The sequence below is a fragment of the Macrotis lagotis genome, chromosome 1 (genome assembly GCF_037893015.1).
Source record: "Macrotis lagotis isolate mMagLag1 chromosome 1, bilby.v1.9.chrom.fasta, whole genome shotgun sequence".
NCBI lineage: Eukaryota > Metazoa > Chordata > Mammalia > Peramelemorphia > Peramelidae > Macrotis > Macrotis lagotis.
The window spans coordinates 318,117,689-318,142,988 of NC_133658.1; the positions used below are offsets into that span (position 1 = coordinate 318,117,689).

General features: G+C 36.4%; 1 pseudogene; it reads left to right on the forward strand.

Moving 5' to 3' along the window:
• The first annotated feature begins 1,853 nt into the window (after positions 1-1,853).
• LOC141495457 (actin, cytoplasmic 2-like) lies at positions 1,854-3,535 on the forward strand (annotated as a pseudogene).
• The last annotated feature ends 21,765 nt before the right edge of the window (positions 3,536-25,300 follow it).

Sequence of the window (25,300 nt, forward strand, 5' to 3'; positions counted from 1 at the left end):
ATAACACATTGCACTGCCTGGCTATAATACAGCCACTGAATTTCTTTCCTTGGAGGCTTCTCTTGCCTTCTAATAGGATGTAAGTCAAGAAGCAAGCTCTTCCAAGATAGCTCCCTAATTAAAGGGTGTAGGAAACAAGTGGGATGAGTAGTGAGGTCATGACTTAAAATGTGATGCGGGCAGTATAGAATGATGGAGTACAGAAGAGGGAACTGCTTGAATCTAGTTTCTCCCAGAATGGAATGAGCAGCAGGAATAAGCAACTGAGGAAAAAAGGGAGAGCATTACTTGAAACAGAACAAAATGTCGCCATAGCACCTGGGATACACAGATAAGATCCATACACAGAGCACAGAGTCAGCATCCTTGTGAATGTCAGCCAGGGTGACCTTCAAGTTCCAGTCTGCTCTACTCCTTGGTACCTGTGTGATCTTGGGCAAATCACTTCACATTTCAAGGCTTCAGTTTCCTCATCCCTAAGAAATAAAATGATTGTTCTAGGTGACCCTAGGAGTCAACCTTCCAGCTCATAGTTTATGATCCTTTAAAATCCCTTGTTGCTTCGTAGGATCTATATGCCATTTGGGTCATCTATTGGGTGGAACCTCAGCTTGAGCCCTCATCAATCATCAATATGGCATATCATATAGGAGATGTGAATCTAAAAGTATTTCATTAAGATAGAAGAGGAAAGAAAGTAACAAATAATTGAATCAGCTAATGCAATTCTGCATAAAATTGTTGCCATTCCCAACTGGCAGATTAGCATTCAAAATCTCCTTTAACTTCCTTTAATTGGGAGACATAGAAGACCCCAGTCAGTCCATATTTCCAGTAGTAATTGTAAAACTTGGGATCTGATGCTATCTGCCTCATGAGGTCCATTTGCTGTATTTTTAGCAGGGTGGGACAGGGAGCACTGGCTTCTCAGAACCAAATGTCAATCACTGAAGACTCTTGTGTGACTAGAATTATCATCCTAAGGCCTGATGATACTACACTGTCACTTGTGATTTTTTTTTGACAACTCTTATGTCTCTGCTGCTGGCTTCTCACAATTGCTTTTTCATTCATGACCCCTCTGCTGTTTTGCTCCAATTCCCTCTGTGTCTCGTGGCTACTGTCACCCTCTAAGTCCACACCCTTGTTCATACTAATATATCCTTCTTCCAAGTCTTTTGACTGATGGATCTCCACAAGTGGCTACTCTCCCTTCTTACAGTCCATCACACCCAAATCTTCTTCCTTCAAAGGCAACTGCTCTCTGCAGCCTTTCTCATTAATGTCTGCCTGCTCTCATTAAAGCAAGGCATCTCTGAGCCTTCTATCATGACAAGCAGCAGCTCTACAGGTAGTAGAATGGTGGACAAACTGGTACTGTGTGGGGAAGAAGGATAGAGGCAATTCCCTCTCATATTGCAGAAACAAAAGCTAAATCTGCCATGAAAAAGAATTGCCTAAATATTTTGTACTGAAATAATGTACAAATTCCAATAAACTCAGAAAATTTGATTTTTACTTCTAACTCCTGCCCTCTACAAAATGAGGTAGTTCCCCTCAATAAGGTCTCAGAAATGCCGGGGTTACAATGTGGACATAAGGACAGCAAGACAACTCATAAAAGAGCTGGAAATCTGGGAAGGAAAGAATGGATCAGTGTGAGGGGAAGTTGTTGAGAGTTCAGAAAGTCTGAATAGTAAGACAAAGAACAAGAATCAAAGTGAGGTCTTGCACGTATTTGCCACCTCCTGCCTCCAGGTGCATCACCACCACCCCTCTGGTAAGGATTTAAACTTGCTGCCTTGTTCACCACAGATGATGATATTGCTGCTCTCATTTGTTAACAATGGACCTGGCATAGCAATGCTGGCTTTACAGGAGATGATGCCTCTCGGGCTGTCTCCCCTTCCACTGTTGACTGCCCCAGGCATCAGGGTGTGGTGGGCCAGAAAGACAGCTATGTCGGGCTGAAGCTCAGAGCAAGAGAGGTATTCTGACTCTGAAGTATCTCATTGAACATGGTACTGTCACCAGCTGGGATGACATGGAGAAGAACTGGCATCATACTTTTTACAGTGAGCTCCATGTGGCCCCAGAGGAGCACCCTGTGCTTCCCCCAGAAGCTCCCCTGAACCCCAAAACCAACAGAGAAAAGATGACTCAGATTATGTTTGAGACCTTCAACCCTCCAGCCATGTACATTGCCTTCCAGGCTGCCACTGGAATGGTACCCACACTGTGCCCATCCATGCCTGTCCTCATGCCATCCTCCGTCTGGATCTGGCTGAAATCTGACGGACTGTCTCATGAAGATTCTGACCAAGAGAGGGTACAGTTTCCCTACCACAGCTGAGAGGGAAATTGTGCGTGACATCAAGGAGAAGTTGTGCTACATATGCTCTAGACTTCCAATGGAAGATGTACACTGCTGCCTCCAGTTCCTCTCTGGAAAAGAGCTATGAGCTCCCTACTGGGCAGGTTATCACCACTGGCTACGAGAGGTTCTGATGCATCCTGTGGAATTCACGAAACTACTTTCGACTCCATCATGAAGTGTAATGCTGGCATCCGTAAGGATATGTATGCCAATACCATATTGTCTGGTGGTCCCACCATGTACCCAGGCCCTGCTGACAGAATGCAGAAGGAGATTACAACCCTATCCCCCAGCACAATGAAAATCAAAATCATCCCACCTGAGTGCAAATGCTCTGTCTGGATTGGAGGTTCCATCCTGGCATCTCTTTCCACCTTCCAGCAGATGTGGATCAGGAGGAAGATCAGTCTGGGCTTTCCAATGTCCACTGCAAATGCTTGTGTTTGTTTTTGGTTAGTTCTTTTTTGTCAAAAGGGTATGATAATTGCTCAAAAAAAGAGATGAGATTAGCATGACTTTATTTTTTTTTGTCGTTTTATTTGTTTTTTGGGGGGTTTTGCACTGGACTAAGGATTGAAAAATGATGATCAGTCTAAGTATGTTGGGGGCAAATATCCCCAAAGTTCTACAGTGCATCTTCAGAACACTGATTGTACATTTGTGTTTTTTTAATAAGTCATTCCAAATAATTGTATAATGCATTGTTACAGAGTTACTTGCCTCTATGAAGGCTATCCTGCTCTGCAAATTAGAGCAAAGGAGCTACTTAACTAAAACTCCAGAAGGGGAAGGAGGGAGGGAGGAAGGTACTTATATTACTTCTCATGTAAATTAGTGTAATCCTTAAAAAAAAACTTTTTGCATCTTCTGCCTTAATATTTGTTACTTTTTTAAATTGTCAGCCATAATGGATGGTCCCCTAAAATCCCTCCCTGCCCCCAACATAGATGTGAATAAAGACTTTGCAGTCTCCCCAAGAGTTTAATAAAATTGGTGCCAGAACTTGGGGTGGGGCTTTACCTGTACACTGACTTCAATACTGGTTCAAATAAAAGTACACATGTTAAACAACAACAACAACAAAAGAAGTGAAGTGAGTATGGCCTAAGCACTTCATAAAATGGTGACCCATCATCTTTTTTTTTCAATTTTGTCAGTTTGCTGGGATTTGAGATGTTTTAAGTTGTATTTCTCAAATTATTAATGATTTGGACTCATCTTCCATATGATTATTTACAATTCCTCTTAGTATTTGCTCATATACTGTGAGGCAGCAAACAGCTAAATGGCATAATGAATGGATAAAGTGAAGTCAGTAAGACTCATCTTCATGACTTGAATGACCTGAGACACAAGTGTGTGTCCTCAGCAAGTCACTTAACGCTAATTGCCTCAGTTTCCTCATCTAAAAGGAGTTAGAGAAAGAAATGGCAAACGGTTCCAGTATTTTTACCAAGAAAACTGGGATCTCAAAGAGTTGGACATGACTGAAACACCTGAACATCAACTATATTGGATAGAGTGTTGGACTTAGAGTAAGAAGATGTGGAATCACATCCTTCCTAGATACTAGTTTTATTACCTTATGTAAGTCACTTAACCTTTTTAGACCTCAGTTTCCTTATCTTATAGCATGAGGGAGTTGGACTCAGTAATTCTCAAGTCCCTTCTAGTTCTATAGCCCTATGACCACATATCTATTGGAGAAAGGTTCTGGGTATTAAATATTTGTATTAATTTCCTGTGTATATTGATTATCAGACCCTAAGACCTTTGATGCAAATATTTTCCCCAATTAACAATTTGTCTTTTCAATTTACCTGTATTAATTTTATTCAGTCAAAAACTTAAGTTTTATATAAGCAAAATGATCTTTATCTTTTGACTACTTTTATTATTTACTTGGTTAAGTATTCTTCCTCTCATAGTCATGGGAGATTTGTTGTTCTTGTTCAATCATTTCTGTTACAGGATTTTCTTGGCAGAGACACTGGGACTATTTGATATTTCCTTCTTCAGCTCATTTTATAGATGAGGAAACTGAGGTAAACAGATTTAAGTGACTTGCTCAGGGTCACACAGGTATCAAGTGTCAGAGGCCAGATTTAAACTCAGGAAGATGGTTCCAGGTCTAGCACTATATACACTCTGCCACCTAGCCACACTAGAGACGAGAGATACCCTCTTTCATTTTCTTAAATTTTATTTTATTTTTCATTCTAGAGTTCTTTGTCAACCCAGGAGTCCAAAGTCATCATACTGTGTTTTCTTGTGAATTGTAGTAAGACCAAAAGAATTAAGTGTAAGAATGACTTTCATGATGTTGCAGTTTTATAGGTCTGTACCCTTCTTCATAATATACAGATGAATAAGTCTGTTATCTGCAAATGCTATCCAAGTTCATGAATTAGCGTTGCTTTCTAGGGATGTATTAAAGAAAAGCTATAACTCCCTAAAGCAAAACTGTTCTATCACCAAGAGAACATGTATCAAGGCTATTCTCCTGGGCAATGGATAAACTAGTTTAGAGAGAGAACTCTTAGAATTCTTTACTGTTTACTATGCAATTCATCACAATTATATTTCCCATTACATTGTTAACTATTAGGAAGATCTGTCTCTGTTTCCAAAATTGTGATAATGCTCAGCTTAGCTCAAATGAAGGGTTTTTCTTTTCCTTCACCCAAGTTCCTATTGAGAACAGATTTTATGCATACTAAGCAGAGATAAGAAGGATGAGCCTTTCTGATCCCATTCTCAGCATCTCATTCAGCCAATCACTGCCTGTCAGAGATGATTTTTTTTTTTAAACAAAAAGTAAAAGCTTGTAAGTCAGCTTTGGTGCTCAGATATGGTTGGGGGAGCTGCTTCTCTATTGTCATCTCTGCACCTCCCTCACACCTTACAGACATCAGTGTTTCTGACACCTAAAGATACTAATGTCTAAGACTAACAAAGGTGCTGGTACCTTCTTCCCCAACCTGTACTAGAGATAACTAGCATCAGTGCTGCCTAAATAGCTGGTAGAAAGTAATCACTGCTTCTGCAACACTCCTGAAATCTCGGTATCCATACTGGGAGATGCTACCTTTCCTTCCCTTCTTTCCTCCTCTTCCCCCAAGCTGATTTGAGGTATTTGGCTACTTCCTTAGCTGGCAGAGATCCAATTGGAGACATAGACCCCTATGGAGTGCCCCATCTCATCTCCAGCTACCAGAAATCCCTACTATCTACAAAGAATTTCCTTTAATAAACCTCATTAGGGGGGCAGCTAGGTGGCAGCCCTGGAGTCAGTAGGACCTGAGTTCAAATGTGACCTCATACACTTAATAATTACCTAGCTGTGTGATCTTGGCCAAGTCACTTAACCTTGTAAAAACCCAAAAAGGAAAAAAAAAACCCAAACAAAACCTCATTAGGATTGTTAAATGGTGACATATAGTGAAGATTTGTTTCTTTTTCCTTTAACTTGTATAGTCTCTTAATCATATCATTCTTTTAGGGGACAATTGCCATTGAATATAGTATTATGAGTAAGAAAAATCTGATGAATTTCTCCTTTTGAAATACTTTCTATGAACTCCCCAAGTATCTTTGGAGAAAAGGAGTAGACATTGGAGTGTCTTGGGTATCCCTAATTGCTTTCTGATGCCTTCTGTGAGATGAGTTACAGGATGGTAGAGTGCTCCACCACAAGGAATTCGAATTCTGTAGAATTAAACCCTCACTTCTTGGCTTGTTTATAAGCAAATTGTGTGTGTGTGTGTGTGTGTATGTTTGCAGTGCTGACCAATTGCTTTAAAATAACTACTTTATTGTTGTTTGTCAAAATGCCATTGAAGTATTTTTGTATATTGCTATGGTAATAGAGCTGTGGGTTAAACAGAAAACAAAAAAAGCAGAAAGTAAGTTAAATTTCTGAGATGTCACAAGGCACTCTAGAACCTTCAGAAGACTGCTAAATAAAGTTATGTCTCATGACTATGTTTATTATTCAGTAAATTCCAGTGACTCCCTTTGTCCTCCAGAATAAAGAATGGCATTCAAAGTCGTTCATCCACTGTCCCTTTCATACCTGTCCAATTTTCTTTGCTTTATGACCCTCCATGCACTCTACATTTAACTAGGATGGCATCCTCACTGTTCCTTGACATAGGACATTAAATCGGATCATTAGCTATCCTCCAGGCTTGGAAAACCCTCCTCCTTCTCCTCTTTCCTTCCTTCCTTTCCTCTCTTCTCTTCCCTTCTTCAAGAGTCAACTCAAATTCCATATTCTGCATTAGTTCTTGCCAGTCGCCATCCCTTATTCCCTAGTACTTTCTATTGCATACTCTTCTTATATGAACATAGCTCTTTGCTTGTTTTCACCCTCAATTAAAGTTCCAGCTCCATGAGGGCAAGACTATTATTTTTGCCTTTCTTTGAGTCCCCATTACCTGGCACTTAATAAAGACTTAAATAAATGGCCATTGACTAAGCAATTTTTAGGAAAATATGAACTAGTTAACCAAATAAAATGAGATCACTTGGATCCTGTTTTCTGAAAATCATTTCAGCCAACAGATTATTCTGAGAAGTTAGCTAGGGAAAATAACTGGAAACTATTCACTAATATCATTCAGTGTCCAATTGAGGAAAAAGAGATAAAAAATATGAAGTCACAAAGGAAGGAATTTCCTACAGAGGAAGATTCTATAAGATACATGGCTGTCAGAGAGAAAAGAAATATTGCTTCTTTTTTAAAATAATATTTTATTTTGTACTAATTGCATGTTAAAATTTTTTTGGCATATTTTAAGCTTTGAATTCCAAATTTTATCCCTTCCACCCTGAGAGAGTAAGCAATTTAATACAGGTAATTTTACATTCAAAATATTTCCCTATTGGTCATTTGTAAATGTAAAAAAATAGGTTAAAAATTAATGAGCAAAAAAGAAAGTGAAAAATAGCATGCTTCAGTTTGTATTCAGATAATATCAGTTCTTTCTCTGGAGGTGGATAGCATGCTTCAACATGAATCCTTTGGGATTGTCAAGGATCATTTTATTGCTGAGAATAGCTAAATCATCCACGGATTTTCATCATAAAAAATTGCTGTTACTATGTACAACATTCTCCTGTTTCTAATTGGTGATGGTTTGTTCAAATTCTTTTTTGCTAGATTGGTTTATTTACATATTCTACTTCTTTTTTTTCTTTGTCTACTTCTTTTTTGTATTTTTGTACATATTCATCCATTTCATTTGGATTGTCAAATTCATTGGCATTTAATTGGACAAAATAGCTCCTAACAATTGTTTCGATTTCCTTTTTATTGGAGTGAATTCATCTGTTTATTTTTGATGCTAGTAATTTGGTTTTCTTTTTTTTGTAAATCAAATTAACCAATGGTTTGTCTATTTTTCCCCCATAAAATCAGCTTCTAGTTCTATTTATTCAAGTTCTTTCTTTCAATTTTTATTAATCTCACCTTTGATTTTCAATATTTTAAATTATATGTTTAATTGGGGATTTTTTTTTGCTCTTTTTCTAGTTTTTTTAGTTGCATGCCCAATTCATCGATCTGGCCATTCTTTATTTTGACATAAGTACCTCTTTGGCTACATCCTATAGATTTTAGTATGTTGTCTCAGTATTATTTTCTTTAATGAAATTATTGATTGTTTCTATGTTTTTGTTCTTTGACCTACTTATTTTTAGGATTAGATTATTTAGTTTCCAATTAATTTTTAATCTATTCATTGTTCATTATTGAATATAATTTTTATTGCATTATGATCTGAAAAGGAGACATTTTCTATTTCTATCTTTTTGCATTTGGATGTAAGGTTTTTTAATGTCCTAATACAAAACCAACTTTTTTTGCTGTCCTTATACTGCTGAGAAAAAGTTATATTCCTTTCTATTCTTATTCAGCTTTCTCTGGAGATCTATAATATTTAAACTTTCCAGATTTTTATTTACCTTTTTGACTTCTTTCTTGCTTATTTTTTGTTTATATTTCTCTAGTTCTGAAAGAGGAAAGTTGAGGTCCCCCACTAGTGTAGTTTTACTATATATTTCATCTTGTAATTCTTTAAACTTTTCCTTCAAAAATTTAGATTCTATATCATTTGGGGCATATGTGTTTACATTGTCTATGATGCCTTTCAGCAAGATATAGTTTCCTTATTTTTTAATTATATATCTTTGTTTTTGTTTTGTCTGAGATCATTATTGCTATCCCTGCTTTTTTTATTTTGCTTTGGCTGAGACATTATATATTCGACCACAATCCCATAACTTTATCCATGTGCATCTCTATGCTTCAAATATGTGTCTTGTGAACAACAAATTGTAGGATCCTGGTTTTAGATCCATTCTGCTGTCTGTTTCTGCTTTCCAAGTGAGTTTATGGTTAGGATAACTAAAAAGTATATTTCACTCCATGCTATTTTCCCTTGTTTAATTTCTCAGTCTCTTACCCCAACCTTACCCCTCCTCACAAGTACTTCTGAATGTTACTTCCCCACACAACCTTCCCTTTTATCAGTCCCATCCCCCCTTCCCTTAATCCCATTTCTTATTTACTTCCTTATAGGGGAAGATAGATTTCTATAATATAACAATGCTTCAACACAGAAATTAGAAAATTTCTCAGAGGCATAGCCATGTTCTAGTGAAAGGGGAACCATCTGAGTCCTGGATAGGATATATCAATGAAATAAGAGAACTATGGCAAACACATGATATAGAGACTAGTGAAACATTTAAGGGATCCACATCATATTCAGTCTTAAAAAAAATAAACCTGTAATTTTCTTTGTATAAAGACCTCCCTCTCTCAATGCAGACCAACATCTGTCATGAAATAATCTTCAAGGCTCATCTGAAATACTAAGAGTTTAATTGATTTGAGTCAAATAACCCTTCCATTAATAAAAAGAAGTAGATCTTGAAACCAGATCTTCCTGGCGGAATTTCAATGCTGGCTGTCTATCCACAAAACCAAGCTGCTTCTCCTAACATTCAGTTTAAAACATAATTAAAAACATAGTGAACTATGTCAGTGTTGGAATATTTGCATAGGCCAGGGAAGATCTAGACTTCTGTTCCATTTCCCCCCTTACCCCCAGTAACTCATTACAATTTGGTTTCTCTACTTTTAAAACAAAACCAACAATCTCTAAATTAAAAATCTTTTAACTCCAAGCAGCCCATTTCAATTAGAAATTTTTTTTTCTTGACCCGTGACTGTATTGGTATAAGTTACTCATGGTGAAGAAATTTCTTCTACCAAGACCCGTCAGCAATTGTTTTTTAACTTGAAGTGCCAGAAAATTACAAGGGTTGGGACAACTAGGTAATTCAATGGACGGAGTACCGGCCCTGGAATCAGGAAGACCTGAGTTCAAATCCAACCTCAGACACTTAATAATTGCCTAGCTGTGTGACCTTGGGTAAGTCACTTAACCCCATTGTCTTGCTAAAAAAAACCCAATAGAATCCATCCCATGGTTATGATCCTATGATCCATACCAAGTCACAGTTGGTTTTCTATTTGTTATGAAATATGTCTTCACATTTAAATTTTTTAAATTTTATTTTTTTCCAATTACATGTAAAGATAGTTTTCAGTATTGACTTCTTGTAAGATTTTGAGTTACACATTATTCTGCCTTCCCCCCTTCTCTTCCCCCTCCCCATGACAGAGAATTACATCTGTACAGTCATATTTAACTCATTTCCACATTAGTCATGTTGTAAAAGAAGAATTAGAACAAAACACAGATAAACTTTTCACAAAATAGCACCAGTAACAATTTGTTCTATATTCCCTTCTTAATCTTTGCAATTATAAGATGCTTTCATTGCTAGAGGAGTTCTTCATTAAAGATTGTAGTCAAGGAGCATAAGCTATTTCAAGAAACATTTGACACATTAAGAACAATACAAATGAATACTTGAGAAGCCCATCAGAACACTTCCTCACTTTGCTGTCAAAAACTTTTGGGTTTCTATTCAAAGATCGAATATGCTGAATCATCTCTGGAAAGTTTCTATTCCTTTTTTCCTAAAAAATATTTCTAGTTCCCAAACATAGTTATACATGTACTTTGACCCAACAATACTACTTTTTTGGCCCATATCCCAAAGAAAACAAGTATAGAAGGAAAGGAATACTCATAATGACACCACAACATTTCTTGAAGGCCTTCTGTATGAAAATCCTTCGATAAGGATTCATCATAACAGAGTCTCTGCCCTCTTAACCTTCTAATAAGAGTCATTTGTGAATCTCTCTTTTTCTTTCATGTTCTATGTTCACTGAGTTACCTAGTCGTGGATAGAGAACTGGCTCTCTAGTTAAGAGGGACAGAATTCAAATCTGGCCTCGGACTCTTGTATTAACTGTGTGATCCTGGGCAGGTCCCTTTACCCTGATTTCCTCTAAATTTCATGTATATATAATTATATATGTGTGTGTGTGCCTACACACACATGCACACACACTTATCTATCCTTTTTACCCAATGCTTCCTCTCTAATACCACAGTTATCAATATAGTCAGTCAACCTACATCAGGATTGTAGAACTAGTCCTGGATGGTCCTCCTGCTTCCGACCCAATCTCCATATTTCTGCCAGTTTAAGTCATAGAACACTGCCCCTGCCCCTGCCCCTGCTACCTAATAGTAACCTACTTTGGTTCCCTAACAGGTCAAGTCCAAGGCCCTCCATTCCTATCAAAATTAATTTCCCCTGTGACTCTTCTATCCTAATTTGCACTGGGCACCTCACTGTCTCCTCCTGCTCATCCTCTATCTCCCAGCCCACACTATATCTTCTCATCTCATGCCATCCTAAGTCATTCCCCACTCCTCCTGCTTCCCCAGTTAATTGCTCATCATCTTTGCTCAGCCTTACCCCATCTTGTAAACTAAAGCTCAAGTCCTACCTTTTCTAAGAACTCCTGCCCTTAATTTCTTCATCATCATGTCCCTCTTATCTGAAATCCTATTACTTTTTCTCTTGTGACCCAAATTCATTTGTCTTTTATCATTAATTCTTTTATATGTTGTTATATCTTCTCTCTCCTCTGTCCCATGCAGAAGCTGTGTTCTTTAAATATAAGGTCCATGTTTTATGTTCCTTCGTTACAAATCCATACAGCAAAAAGATAATAATAATGATAATGATGATAGCAATAATAATATATTTTATAACACTTTAAAGTTCACATGATGCTTTAAGTTGTATCACATGTGATCCTCACAAAACTCCATTAAAAACAGACAAGAAAACTGAGTCTCAGAGAGATTAAATTGTGTGACTAGAGTCATACTGCTAGCTAAGTAATGTAATAGATAGAACCCTGACTATAGAGTCAGGAGGACAGGAGTTCGAATCCAATCTGAGATACTTGATAGCTGTGTGACCTTGGATAAGTCATTTCACCCTGATTGCTTCGCATCCAAGGTAATCTCCAGTCATCCTGATTCATATCTGATGACCCAGATGGCTCCAGAGGAGAAAGTGAGTCTGGTGACTTAGCAGAGCACCCCCTTACTCAATTTCAATTCATGTGCTTGTCATGGCATCACCTCCTGATGTCATGGTCTTCTTTGAGAACTAAGGACAAATGCCAAAATGTATTAGTAGCTGTATTTTAAAGATAATAGTTTATAGAATTAGAGACAGGAAAAAACCTCAGAAACTGTATTCTCCAAAACCTTCATTTTTACAGATGAGAAAGCTCAGTTCCTAGAAATGTATGTGACTTGCCCAAAATCACATAGGCACTATTAAGTATCAGAAGCAGGATTTGAACCCAAATGGGTTCTTTCCTAAGTGGAAAGAATTTTCCTTACATTTACTTAAGAAACTATTGCGCTCTTATTTTTGGGTGGGTCTAAGGGATATAAAAAAACAAACATATGTAGTCATCCCAGGTGTTATGATTTTAAAATTGTGCACCTTAATGATAACATGTATTCAACCCATCATTAGCAGATACACTTAACATGTGGTTACTTTGCCAACCTGCCCAATTCTTTACCATTTTTACATAATAGTCAAATATTTGTGGGGGGGAAAGAACCAATACAAAGAAGTTTCATAACAAATTTGACTATATTACCCAATTCCATTTAAGAGTAAAGTTTCAACATAAAGGACCTCCAAGACTAAAGAGGTAATAATTGATTGATCAATTCAGTACAAGATCTTTTAAGAAAATAACTAGAATTATCTTGTCTTGAGAAAAGAAAACAGACTTAGTGACCCATTCAATACTCAGTGAATGGAGGAAGTCACTTGTAGATTTTCTGTTGTAGCCAAGGCTCCCTATGCAAAACTCCAGGCAACTGCAGATAAGATGCGTGAGCATTAGATGAGTGGTAACAAGAGGTCTAAGAGGCAGACTGAAGTCATGGAAAGACAACTGACCTTAAACCCAAGAAGATGTGAGTTGAAGTCTACCTTCTAACATATACTATTGGTTGTGTAACCCTGGGCAAGTCAATTATCCTTTTAGAGCTCTAGACAATTCTTGAAAACTAGAGCCTGCAGAGAAGGGCAAGTTGGGTGGTGCAATGGACAGAGTACCAGCCCTGGAGTCAGGAGGACAGGAGTTCAGATCCAGCCTCAGAACATTTTATATTTACTGTGTGACCTTGGGCAAGGCACTTAACCCCATTGCCTCAAAAAAAACAACCAATCCTTGGTAATTACATAAGCGGTAACTTCTGCACCAGAGTCCACTCTTTCTACAGAGTCCACTCTTTATCTCCATGCTTATATTTACTTGTCCCTCACTATGGGCCTGGCACTGTTCTAAGCTTTCTATAAATATTATCTCATTCAATCCTCATAACAATCCTGTGATGTAGAAGTTGTTACATAGCTACTAAGTGTTGAGGTCACATTGGACCTGAGTTCCTTCTAACTCCAGGTCCAACATTCTATCTATTGCCCCAATTAGCCTTGCCTCAAAAGTCTATTTAGGGTTGCAAGCAGTCTGGTAAAAGATCCTAAAAGGTTCTTTTATTCTCATCCTTCTTAGTGTTTTTCAGGACTATGAAGTCTAAGCTTTATGTAAATATAACCCACAGGAAGAGGGGGAGAAAAAGAGACGAGTGTCTTTTGTTTTCTTCCTCTTTACCACTTTTCCCTTCCATTTATCAGGTATGGAATTGAGCCAGGAAGTCTTTCCTTCTCAAAGATACAATGAAATTTTAAATAAACAAAGAAAAAGTATCATATAAAATTAATAATTATGAGAAAGAAAATACTAATAATGAAGACATTATAAATTTCTAGGATGCAGTTAAAGCAATCTATAAAGGAAAAAACTTCTCCCTAAACCATTTATTATCAAAAGAGAAAATCTTTTAATCTTTTCTCAAAATGTCTTGTACTCAATCTATCAATAATTGATTTTATTTTTCAATAAATTTTGTTAATATCTTTTGCTTTATACATCACCAGAGTTTCTCCCTACATCTTTCTTCTGAGAGAATCAACAAGTCAGTAAACATCTGCTATTTGGTAGGAGTGTACTAAGGATTTTTTTAGCTTTATTTTCCACTCAATTCTTCTTAATTAAGTTGACTAAAGGTTTATCAAATTTCTTGGTCTTTTCAAGGAACTAGTTTTTAGTTTTGTTTACAATTTCTCTGGTTATTTTGATTTCCAGTTTGTTTGTTTCTTCTCTAATTTTCAAAATCTCCTTTTTGTGTTTATATTAAGTTTATTTGTCAGATTTCTAATTTTTAAAAATACATAGCTCAGTAATTCTCCTTTCTCTCAGTTGTTAATGTATATTTTAGGGATATGCATTCCTCCCTCCATCCTACATTAAGATATTTTTTCTTTGATTCATTTCACTGTTATCCATTTGGGTTTGAGTCTTAGGTTTGTTTTTTACTGTGTTTCAGTCTGTGAAAGATGTATTTTCAATTTTTCCCTTTTTATATTTACTCATATCTCCGTACCCTAACAAGATCAAGTTTTGTAAAAATTCTATGTGGAGGGGCAACTAGGTGGCACAGTGGATAGAGCACTGGCCCTGGAGTCAGGAAAACCTGAGTTCAAATCTGGCCTCAGACACTTAATAATTACCTACCTAACCCCATTGCCTTGCAAAAACGTAAAAAACAATTTCTATGAGGAGTTGAGAAGTCCTTATATCATTTAGCAGATAAGACATTATACCACATGTAGCATTTAGAAAATACCACAAGTCTCTTAGCTCTATTTTGTCTAGCAACTTGTTAGCAAATTATTAATACATATCTTGCTTTAAATCTATAGCAAATTATGTATTTCCCCTTTTATTTATTGCTCTTTCTATTGGATTTATTCAAAACTGAAAGAGAAACATCAAACTATACTAATATTATTGTATTATTGTCTTAAATTTTTTTTTTATAATTCACTTAATCTTTCCATTATGAATTTAGATGCTAAGAAACTTGGAGCACAAAAGTTTAATATTGATTGATAATGATTTGCTGACTGTTTCCTTTCAGTATAATGTGATTTCCTGTTTATTGCTTTCTGTGTTGTGAATTTTTTATTTTGTTTTGTCTGATAGCATTATTTTAACTCCTGCTTTTTTTAATTCACTTAGATACTGAGTAAATTTTGAACCAGTCTCTCATTTTTTATTCTGTATATGACTGTTTCTTAGATGTTTCTTGTGATCAATAGATTATGAAATTTTGTTTTCTTATCAAATCTGTCCATTCACATATTTTCTTCTATTTGCCTCTGATTTTCTAAATTAGGATTTTTTTGTTCCTCTTCTTCTATTGAAACAATACCTCTTCAGTTATTTGTGCTTAATCTTCTTAAAGGTAGCCTAATTCACACTGGCTCTCTTCCTCTCATTCTCAAGCTCTACCTTCCCCTTCCAATCCCCCCCCACACACTCCAGTTTACCATTTCCCCCCTAGTTTTGTAATTATATTTAACTTATTAATTTCTTTTTTTCTTTATTTCTCTTATGTACCTATTTAGTTCTCTCTCCCTTTCCTTTTTCTCAGTTAAGTAGTTAAGTAAAAGTTCTCATCTCTCCTTAAACTTATTTTTTTTAGGTTTGTTTGGTTTTTTTGCAAGGCAAATGGGGTTAAGTGGGTTGCCCAAGGCCACACAGCTAGGTAATTATTAAGTGTTTGAGATCGGATTTGAACTCAGGTACTCCTGACTCCAGGGCCGGTGCTTTATCCACTACGCCACCTAGCTGGCCTTTCTTAAACTTATTTTTGTTAACTTTTTGAAATTTCATTTTCTGTGCCTTTTTCTTGAAAGGATTTCTTTCCCTTGTTCTTTTTATTAATTCTCTTTGTGTTTATTCTAGACTTTTAGCCTTTGATTCATAGGTTCCTATACCTTTTCATTCCTTCTTTAGTTTCTGTATTCCTCATGGAATTAGAGTTTCTAAGGTACCTATTCTGAGTTCCCTCCTCTAAGCAGTTTCTGTTATTACCTTGTAGATCATGCCCCTTCTCTCATTTTTTTCCTATTGTGATTTACTCTTAGAAATATCAATTTCCACAGGAGATAGAGAGGACAAAAGTATTGCCTCATAGTAGAAATTTTCCTTGGTCCCTGATTGTGTAGTTCACTACTACCTTTTACCCTCCCTAAGATTATTTTTCTCCCATTTGCCATGAAATCTCTTCTCTGTGTCCATGCCCTCTTATGCTTCTGGATATCAATTGTCCTCAGTAGCTCTGATTCCCTTTCTTCTGAGGCAATATGCTGTCTACGAAGGCATAATGCTGCCTATAAAGTAGTAATCTTTCTAAATTTCAAATCCTTGCAGATTAAATGCATTATAAAGCTTCTATGTGGTCACAGTCAGACACAACTAAAACAACTGACCAAAAAACAGCATCTATCTCCTGCTACAGCATATCTTCCTTCTCCCATAGGAGTGTTTTTTAATGGGACCACCTCCCACCACTAAATGGAGATTTCCTTCTTTCTTTTAACCTTTTTTTTTCATTTCCCCACTTTGCTGATTCACCCATTTTCTGCAGACTCTCTTCATCCAGAAATTACTGTCATTCTTTCCTTTCATTATTACCATTGATTTGATTAAGGTACATCATACATTCCCTTCTATATTTGTTTTCTCCCTTTTATGAACCTTCCAATCCTGCATTTTATTTCACATAAAAATCACTGATTCATCCACTGATAGGGTGTTTTGAGTTTTAATTTATGATGTGTAAGGTTGTCCCTCCACCATCATTTCTACTTGTTCTGCTCTCATCTATATTTAGAAAGAAATCTTTTAATGATCCCTCTGTTATTATTTTGTTGCTTTTTATATGACTTTTTCTATTTTTACTTTCTAGGGTACTTTATCATTCATTATTTGTGCTTTTAAAAAAATTGTTGGTTTTTGTTTGCCTTTTTTGTACTTCTGTTGTCTGAAATGTATGCAAAACAAATGGTCATGTATGGTTTTGGGGTTTTGTTTTGTTTTATTTTTATTTGTTTTAATTATTATTTACATATATATTTATTATTTATATTGTTTATTTGTTTTATTTAAAGCATTGGTACCAAGGCTTTAAGTGACTCTTATTGAACATCTGTCTTTTTTCTTTGATGATTAAAAAATTAGGTTTGCAATACATATCATTTTGAGTTGCATCTTGAGCTTCTATTTTTTCAGAACACATTATTTCAGTTGTCCCTATATGATTTCTGATGACTATAGAATTGTCTTATGCTACTCAAATTTCCTTTCCTTTATATTTGAAGGTATTTCTCAATGTTGCTTGCTGAATTTGATGTTTGTCATTGGAGTTATTAAATTGAATTATTTTTATGTCTTAGAGTTTGCAGCAAAAAGGTTTCCCACTCCCCTTTTTCTGGAGAAAAACATGATTCTTTCGATTGGTATTTTCTTTTCTGTATTGATAAGTTCTGGGAAGTTTTCTTTTATTATTTCTTAATTTATGATGTTCAAATTTGCATTCTTTTGGAAGATCAATAATTCTTCAGGTAGCTTTCTGTATTTAAAATCAATATGTTTTGCTTTTATAGATTATTTATTCTTTTTAAAATTTAATTTAATTAATTTATTTAGAATTTTACAATTTTCCCCCTAATCTCACTTTCCTTCCCGTACCCCCCCCCATAGAAGGCAATTTTCCAGTCTTTACATTGTTTCCATGGTATACTTTGATCTAAATTGAATGCGATGAGAGAGAAATCAAATTCTTAAGGACAAAATAAAGTATAAGAGTGGCAAAATTACATAATAAGCTAACGGCTTATTTTTAAATTTAAGGTCTTTGGTCTTTGTTTAAACTACACAATTCTTTCTCTGGATATAGATGGTATTCTCCATTGCAGATACCCCAAAATTGTGCCTGATTGTTGCACTGATGAAATGAGCAAGTCCATTAAGGTTGATCATCACCCCCATGTTGCTGTTAGAGTATACAATGTTCTGGTTCTGCTCAGTTCACTCAGCATCAGTTCATGCAAATCTTTCCAGGCTTCCCTGAATTCCCATTCCTCCTGGTTTCTAAGAGAACAATAGTGTTCCATAACATACATATACCACAATTTGTTCAGCCATTCCCCAATTGATGGACATTCACTCAGTTTCCAAATCTTTGCCACCACAAACAGAGCTGCTATGAATATTTTTGTACAAGTGATGTTTTTACCTTTTTTCATAATCTCTTCAGGGTATAGACATAGCAGTGGTATTTCTGGATCAAAAGGCGTGCATATTTTTATTGTCCTTTGGGAATAATTCCAAATTTCTCTCCAGAAAGCTTGGATGAGTTCACAGCTCCACCAACAATGTATTAGTGTCCCAGATTTCCCACATCCCTTCCAACATTGATCATTGTCCTTTATGGTCATATTGGCCAGCCTGAGAGGTATGAAGTGATACCCCAGAGATGTTTTAATTTGCATTTCTCTAATAAGTAGTGTTTTAGAGCAATTTTTCATATGACTATGGATTGCTTTGATCTCCTCATCTGTAAATTGCCTTTGTATATCCTTTGGCCATTATGGCTTTTTTTCCCCAAAAATTTGACTCCATTCTCTGTATATTTTAGAAATGAGTCCTCTGTCAGAAATACTAGTTGTAAAGATTGTTTCCCAGTTTCCTACATTTCTTTTGTTCTTGGTTACAATGGTTTTGTCTATGCAAAAGCTTTTTAATTTAATGTAATCAAAATCATCTAGTGATCATTTAATGATGTTCTCCTCTCTTCCTTAGTCATAAACTACTTCTCTTTCCATATATCTAACAGGTAAACTCCTTGATCTTCTAGTTTGCTTATAATATTGTTTTTTTATGTCTAAACCCTGTATCCATTTTGATCTTATCTTGGTATAGGGTGTGAGGTGTTGGTCTAATCCAAGTTTCTGCCATACTAACTTCCAATTTTCCCAACAGTTTTTATCAAAGAGAGAGAGTTTTTAATCCCCAAAGCTGGACTCTTTGGGTTTATCAAACAGCAGATTACTATAATCATTGTACCTAATCTATTTCACTGATCCACCACTCTATTTATCAGGCAATACCAGACAGTTTTGATGACTGATGTTTTATAATAAAATTTTAGATCTGGTAGGACTAAACTACCTTCTTTTGTACTTTTTTTCATTAAATCCCTGGAAATTTTTGATTTTTTATTTCTCATATGAATTTACTTACAATTTTTTCTAACTCATTTTTTGGAATTTTGATTGGTAGGGCACTAAACAAGTAGTTTAATTTAGGTAGAATTGTCATTTTTATTATATTAGCTTGGCCTATCCATGAGCAGTTGATATTTGCCCAGTTATTTAAATCTGATTTTATTTATGTGAGAATTGTTTTGTAATTGTTTTAAAAAAAAAGTTTCTGAGTCTTCCTTGGCAGGTAGACTCCCAAGTATTTTATATTATTTGAAGTTACTTTGAATGGGATTTCTCTTTCTAGCTCTTTCTGCTATCTTGCTAGTCATATATAGAAATGTTGAGGATTTATTTTATTTTTTCCATGGGGGAAATCACCAAATGGTACCCCTAATTTTATGTTTTTAAAGATTTATTTATTTTGAGTTTTACAATTTTTCCCCTAATCTTACTTCCCCCTCCCCCCACAGAAGGCAATTTGTCAGTCTTTACTTTGTTTCCATGGTATGCATTGATCCAAATTGAATGTGATGAGAGATAAATCATATCCTTAAAGAAGAAACATAAAGTATAAGAGATAGCAGGATCGGACAGTAAGATATCAGGTTTTTTTTTTCAAAATTTAAGGTAATAGTCCTTGGTCTTTGTTCAGTTCTTTCTCTGGATACAGATGGTATTCTCCATTGCAGACAGTCCCAAATTGTCCCTGATTGTTGCACTGATGGAATGAGCAAGTCCATCAAGGTTGATCATCTCCCCCATGTTGCTATTAGGGTGTACAGTTTTTTTTTCTGGTTCTGCTCATCTACTCAGCATCAGTTCATGCAAATCCCTCCAAGCTTCCCTGAATTTCCATCCCTCCTGTTTTCTAATTGAACAATAGTGTCCCATGACATACATACATACATATACCACAGTTTGCTAAGTCATTCCCCAATTGAAGAATATTTACTTAATTTCCAATTCTTTGCCACCACAAACAGGGCTGCTATGAATATTTTTGTACAAGTGATGTTTTTACCCCTTTTCATAATCTCTTCAGATTATAGACCCAGTAGTGGTATTGCTGGATCAGAGTGTATGCGTATTTTTGTTACCCTTTGGGTGTAGTTCCAAATCTCTCTCCAGAAAGATTGGATGAGTTCACAGCTCCACCAGCAATGTAATAGTGTCCCAGATTTCCCACAACCCTTCCAACAATGATCATTATCCTTTCTGGTCACATTGGCTAGTCTGAGAAGTGTGAGATGGTACCTCAGAGAAGCTTTAATTTGCATTTCTCTAATAAGTAATGATTTAGAGCAATTTTTCATATGACTATAGATTGCTTTGATCTCCTCATCTGTAAATTGCTTTTGCATATCCTTTGACCATTTGTCAATTAAGGAATGGCTTTTTTAAAAAATATGACTCCATTCTCTGTATATTTTAGAAATGAGTCCTTTGTCAGAAATATTAGTTGTAAAGATTGTTTCCCAGTTTACTACATTTCTTTTTATCTTGGTTACAATGGTTTTCTCTGTGCCAAAGCCTTTTAATTTAATGTAGTTTGTTTTTAATTTAATCTAGTTTGTTTTTAGTGATGTTCTCCATCTCTTCCTTAGTCATAAACTGCTTCCCTTCAAACAGCAGATTACTATAATTGATTCCTGTTATTGCATCTAGTCTATTCCACTGGTCCACCACTCTATTTCTTAGCCAATACCAGATAGTTTTGATGACTGATATTTCATAATATAATTTTAGATCAGGTAGGGCTAAAGACCTCTTCTTTTGCACTTTTTGCAAAACAATTCTGAATTATTACTTTAATTTCCTCCTCATTGGTGATGAGTTCACCTTTTTCATTTATGATACTAATAATTTGTTTCTCTTCTTTCTTTTTTTTAAATCAAATTAACCAGAGGTTTATCAATTTTATTGGTTTTTCTTAAAACCAACTCTTGGTTTTATTTATTCAATAGTTTTCTTGCTTTCAGTTTTATTAATTTCTGCTCTAATTTTTAGAATTTCTCATTTGATATTTAATTGGGGGTTTTAAATTTGTTCTTTTTCTAATTTTTTTAGTTGTGTGTTTAGTTCATTGATTTCCTCTTTCTCTAATTTATTCATGTAAGCATTTAAAGATAGACTATATTCTCTGACAAATGCCTTGGCTGTATCCCAATAAGTTTTGGCATGTTGTTTTGGTATTGTCATTATCTAGGATGAAATCATTAATTCTTTCTATAATTTGTTGTTTGATCCATTTGTTCCTTAAAATGAGGGTATTTAGTTTCCAATTAGTTTTAGGTCTATATCTCCCTGGCCCATTATTGCATGTGATTTTTATTGTATTATGATCTGAGAAAGACATATTCACTATTTCTGCCTTTCTGCAATTGATTATTATGTTTTTATGGCCTAGTACATGGTCAAATTTTGCGTGTCATGTACTGCAGGAAAAAATATATATTCCTGTTCTATCCCTATTCAATTTCCTCCACAGTCTATCATGTCTAGGTTTTCTAACAATCCATTTACCTCCTTAACTTCCTTCTTGTTTATTTTATGGTTAGATTTATCTAAATCTGAGAGCAGAAGATTGAGGTCTTCCATCAGTAGAGTTTTGCTGACTATGTGTTCCTGTAACTCCTTCAACTTCTTCTCTACAAATTTGGATGCTATACCATTTGGTGCATACACATTTAGTATTGAAATTAATTTATTGTCTATGGTACCTTTTAGGAGGATATAGTTTCCTTCTTTGTCTCTTTTAATGAGATCTATTTTTGCAGCTGTTTTGTCTGAGATAAGGATTGTTACTCTTGCTTTTTTTTCACTTCAGCTGAAGCAAAATATATTTTGCTCCAACCTTTTGCCTTTACTCTATTTGTATCTCTCTGCTTCAAATGAGTTTCTTGTAAGCTGTATAAAAATAGGATTCTTATTTTTAATTCACTCTGATATTCACTTATATTTTAAGGGAGAGTTTATCCCATTCACATTCAAAATTATAATTACTAATTCTTTATCGCCCTTCGTGATATCTTCCCTCTATTTGTATTTTTCCTCTTTTACACTTTATCCATATTCCCCAGTATCTTGTTTCTGAATACCACTACTTTCAGTGTGTTTTTCCCCCATATCCAACCCTCCTCCCCTTTCTTTCCCCCTTTTCCTTTGCATCTTCTTCCTTCCCTTCCTTCTATTATTTCCCCATTTCCTCTTCCCCCTTTCCCCCTTTTAATACTTGAAAGGTAAGTTTCTTTTTTCAAAACTTTATTTTTTATTTTATTTTTATTTATTTTGAGTTTTACAATTTTCTCATTAATCTTACTTCCCCCTGCCACCCCCCACAGAAATATAAGCTTCTTAACTTAACTGAGTATATGTATGTTAACTTTAAGCCAAATCTGATGAGAGTAAGATTCAGGTGGTTCTCTCCTCCTCCCTTCTTCCCTTCTTTGCAATAGGTCCTTTGTACCTCTTAATGTAATGATATTTACCCCATTCAGTCTCTTCCATCTTCCTGTCTCTTTACTGTCCCCCTTTTCAAGGAGGTATTGTTTTTAAATCATTCTGTCTGAGTCACAGAAAAGTCATGAGTGTCCATTACTTCTGGCTAAATATATTCTCTCTAATAGAGGTACAATTCTTGAGAGTTATTAGAGTCTTTCTCCCAGGTAGGGATATAGCCAGTTTCATCTAAATGTCATTCTTTTCCCCTGGAAGAGAAGGATCAGTTTTGCTGGATATTGATTTCTTGGCTGCATTCCAAGCTCTCTTGCTTTTTGGAATATCACATTCTAGACCCTTCAGTCCCTTAATGTTGATGCATCCAGGTCCTGTGCAATACTTATTGTGGCTCCTTGGTATCTAAATTGTTTCTTTCTAGCTGCTTGCAAGATTTTCTCTTTTATCTGATAGTTCTAGAATTTGACCACAACATTCCTTGGTGTTTTCATCTTGGGATCCCTTTCCAGAGGGGACTGATGTATTCTTTCAGTAACTATTTTGCCCTCTAGTTCCATGATACCAGGGCAATTTTCCATCACTAAATCCTGTAATATTGAGTCCAGGCTTTTTTTCCCTCTTCAATATTTTCAGGAAGCCCAATGATTCTTAAGTTGTCTCTCCTGGTTCTATTCTTGAGGTCACTGGTTTTGCCAATGTGATATTTTACATTTTCTTCAATTTTTTCAATTTATTCTTTTGTGTAACAGATTCTTGTTGTCTCATGAAGTCATTAGTTTCCACAGACTCATTCTTTTTTTTAGAGAAGAATTTTCATTTACCTTTTGCAACTTCTTTTCCAATTAGTCAATTCTATTTTTGAAAGAGTTTTCCATTTGACCCATTGAGCTTTTGAGAGAATTATTTTATTTTTGCATTTGTCCAATTGTATTTTCCAAGGAATTGTTTTCTTGTTGCAAGATGTTAATTTTCTTGCCCAAATTTCCCAAATGATTTTTAAACTCCTTCCTGATTTCTTCAAGGAAGTATTTCTGGGCTGGAGACCAAATCATATTCTCCTCAGAGGTTCTAGATCCCTCTGAGTTAGGGTCTTTGCCTTCTAGGTAGTTTTCTGTGGACTCCCCTTTTCGCTGGCCTTTCTTCATTTTCCTAAGATCTTGTGTTGGGGGATGGCTGGTTCACAGAGGTTTGGTGTTGAGATCCCTAGAAACTTTGCTCACTGGGCTTAGTAACTCCAAGTCAGCTGACCAGTAGGGGGTGCTGATTGCTTTCTCTGGAGTGTCTGTGACCTTGATTTGGGGCTCTCTCCCTAGGTCTGGAGGGGGAGGGTGGCGCTGCTGGATACTTTTATCCTTGAACAATGTGAGCTATGCCCTGGGGCAAGGTAATTAATTTCCCTATTCAGCTGAGGGAGCTCTGTTGCCCACACCTGGGGAGTGAGGAGGTGAGGAGGGGACTGTTACTCTGTTTGTCGTGGAAAGGGGTTCAACTGAAATTAATGTATGCAGTCTGAGGTCCTCCAGGTGAGAGAAGCTCAGCAAATCAATGTCCAGCCGCACTATGCAACTTGCCCTCCAGCCCTGCAGGAGTGCCCCAGACATCAGTCCCACAGCCAAAGCCTCTGGGTACCATTTGGCTCTTGGACTGAAGCTCCCACAGTCAATGCCTCCACAGCTGATCCTAGGTTAATCCAGCTCTCACCCCGTCCCAGCAGACTCTCTGCTCTCTGCCCCCAGTTCACCCACGATCCCAGAAGAGAGACCTTGTTCATAGATGTTCTCCTAGCTTCTTTTTCTGGGTTTTGTTGATTGTTAAGAGGTTTGTTTCGTATTATATATGAGGGAAGACCAGAAGACCTTAGCCTTCTCTCCACCATCTTAGCCAGAATTCCAAGATTATTTATTCTTATAATATTGTTGCTATTAGGATCTGAATGTGGTCAGAGCCCCAGAGTCCTGTTCCAGAGGCAGAGGACAGAACTCTGCAGTCTCTCTCTCTTCACTCCCCTCCTTAGGTTCAATGGGCTCATGCCCTGGGGGCTCCTGCTTACCGGCTCAGCCTGCTTCTGTTTCCGGATCTGGGCTGCAGAAAGTCCAAGCTGCTCGCTGTGTGCCATGAGGGCTGGGCTCCATATGCTCGCTCTGGCAGAGGTCCCCCTGCTGTTCCCCTACTTTGTGCCTGGTGCTCCCCAGGGTGCAGCTCAGGAGACTCCCTCGCTGTGAGCCTTGGCTCCCAAATGCCCTGGGGCTGCCTCCAGGAGGCTGAAGTTCTTTCGCTCTGGTGGGCCGCCCCTCTGGCAGGCTGCCCCTCGGACCCCAGGGAGCAGAGCCTTTCTGCTCTTCTCCAGGTTACCTTGAGTAGGAGAACTGCCTCACTGGGTCCCTTTGTGGGTTCTGTCTCTCGAAAGTTTAGTTAGAGTCCTTAGTTTCAAGTTTTATCAGAGAGCGCCTAAGACTGGATCCCTTCTTGTCGCCATCTTGGCTCTGCCCCCCCCCCCCAGTTTGTATATTTAAACCTCTCCTTTCAAAAGAAAGGCTCATGAATTGAAAATGGGTTTGGAGGCTTTTTTTTTTTTAATTTTGGTTTGGTTTATAGGCAATCATTTGGCAAAAATCTACTTGGAAACTTTCTGCTAAATAATGACTGACGAAAACTGCACTATACCTAATCCCTCTAGACTGTAGATTAAGCATTCTTTCCATTATTACTAAATTCCAATTAGTACATAAAATAATCTCTTGGAGTGATGGCATTATTCAAATTTACATTCACCTTTGAGATGGGATCATTGACCATATTTTTACATAATCCTGGCTT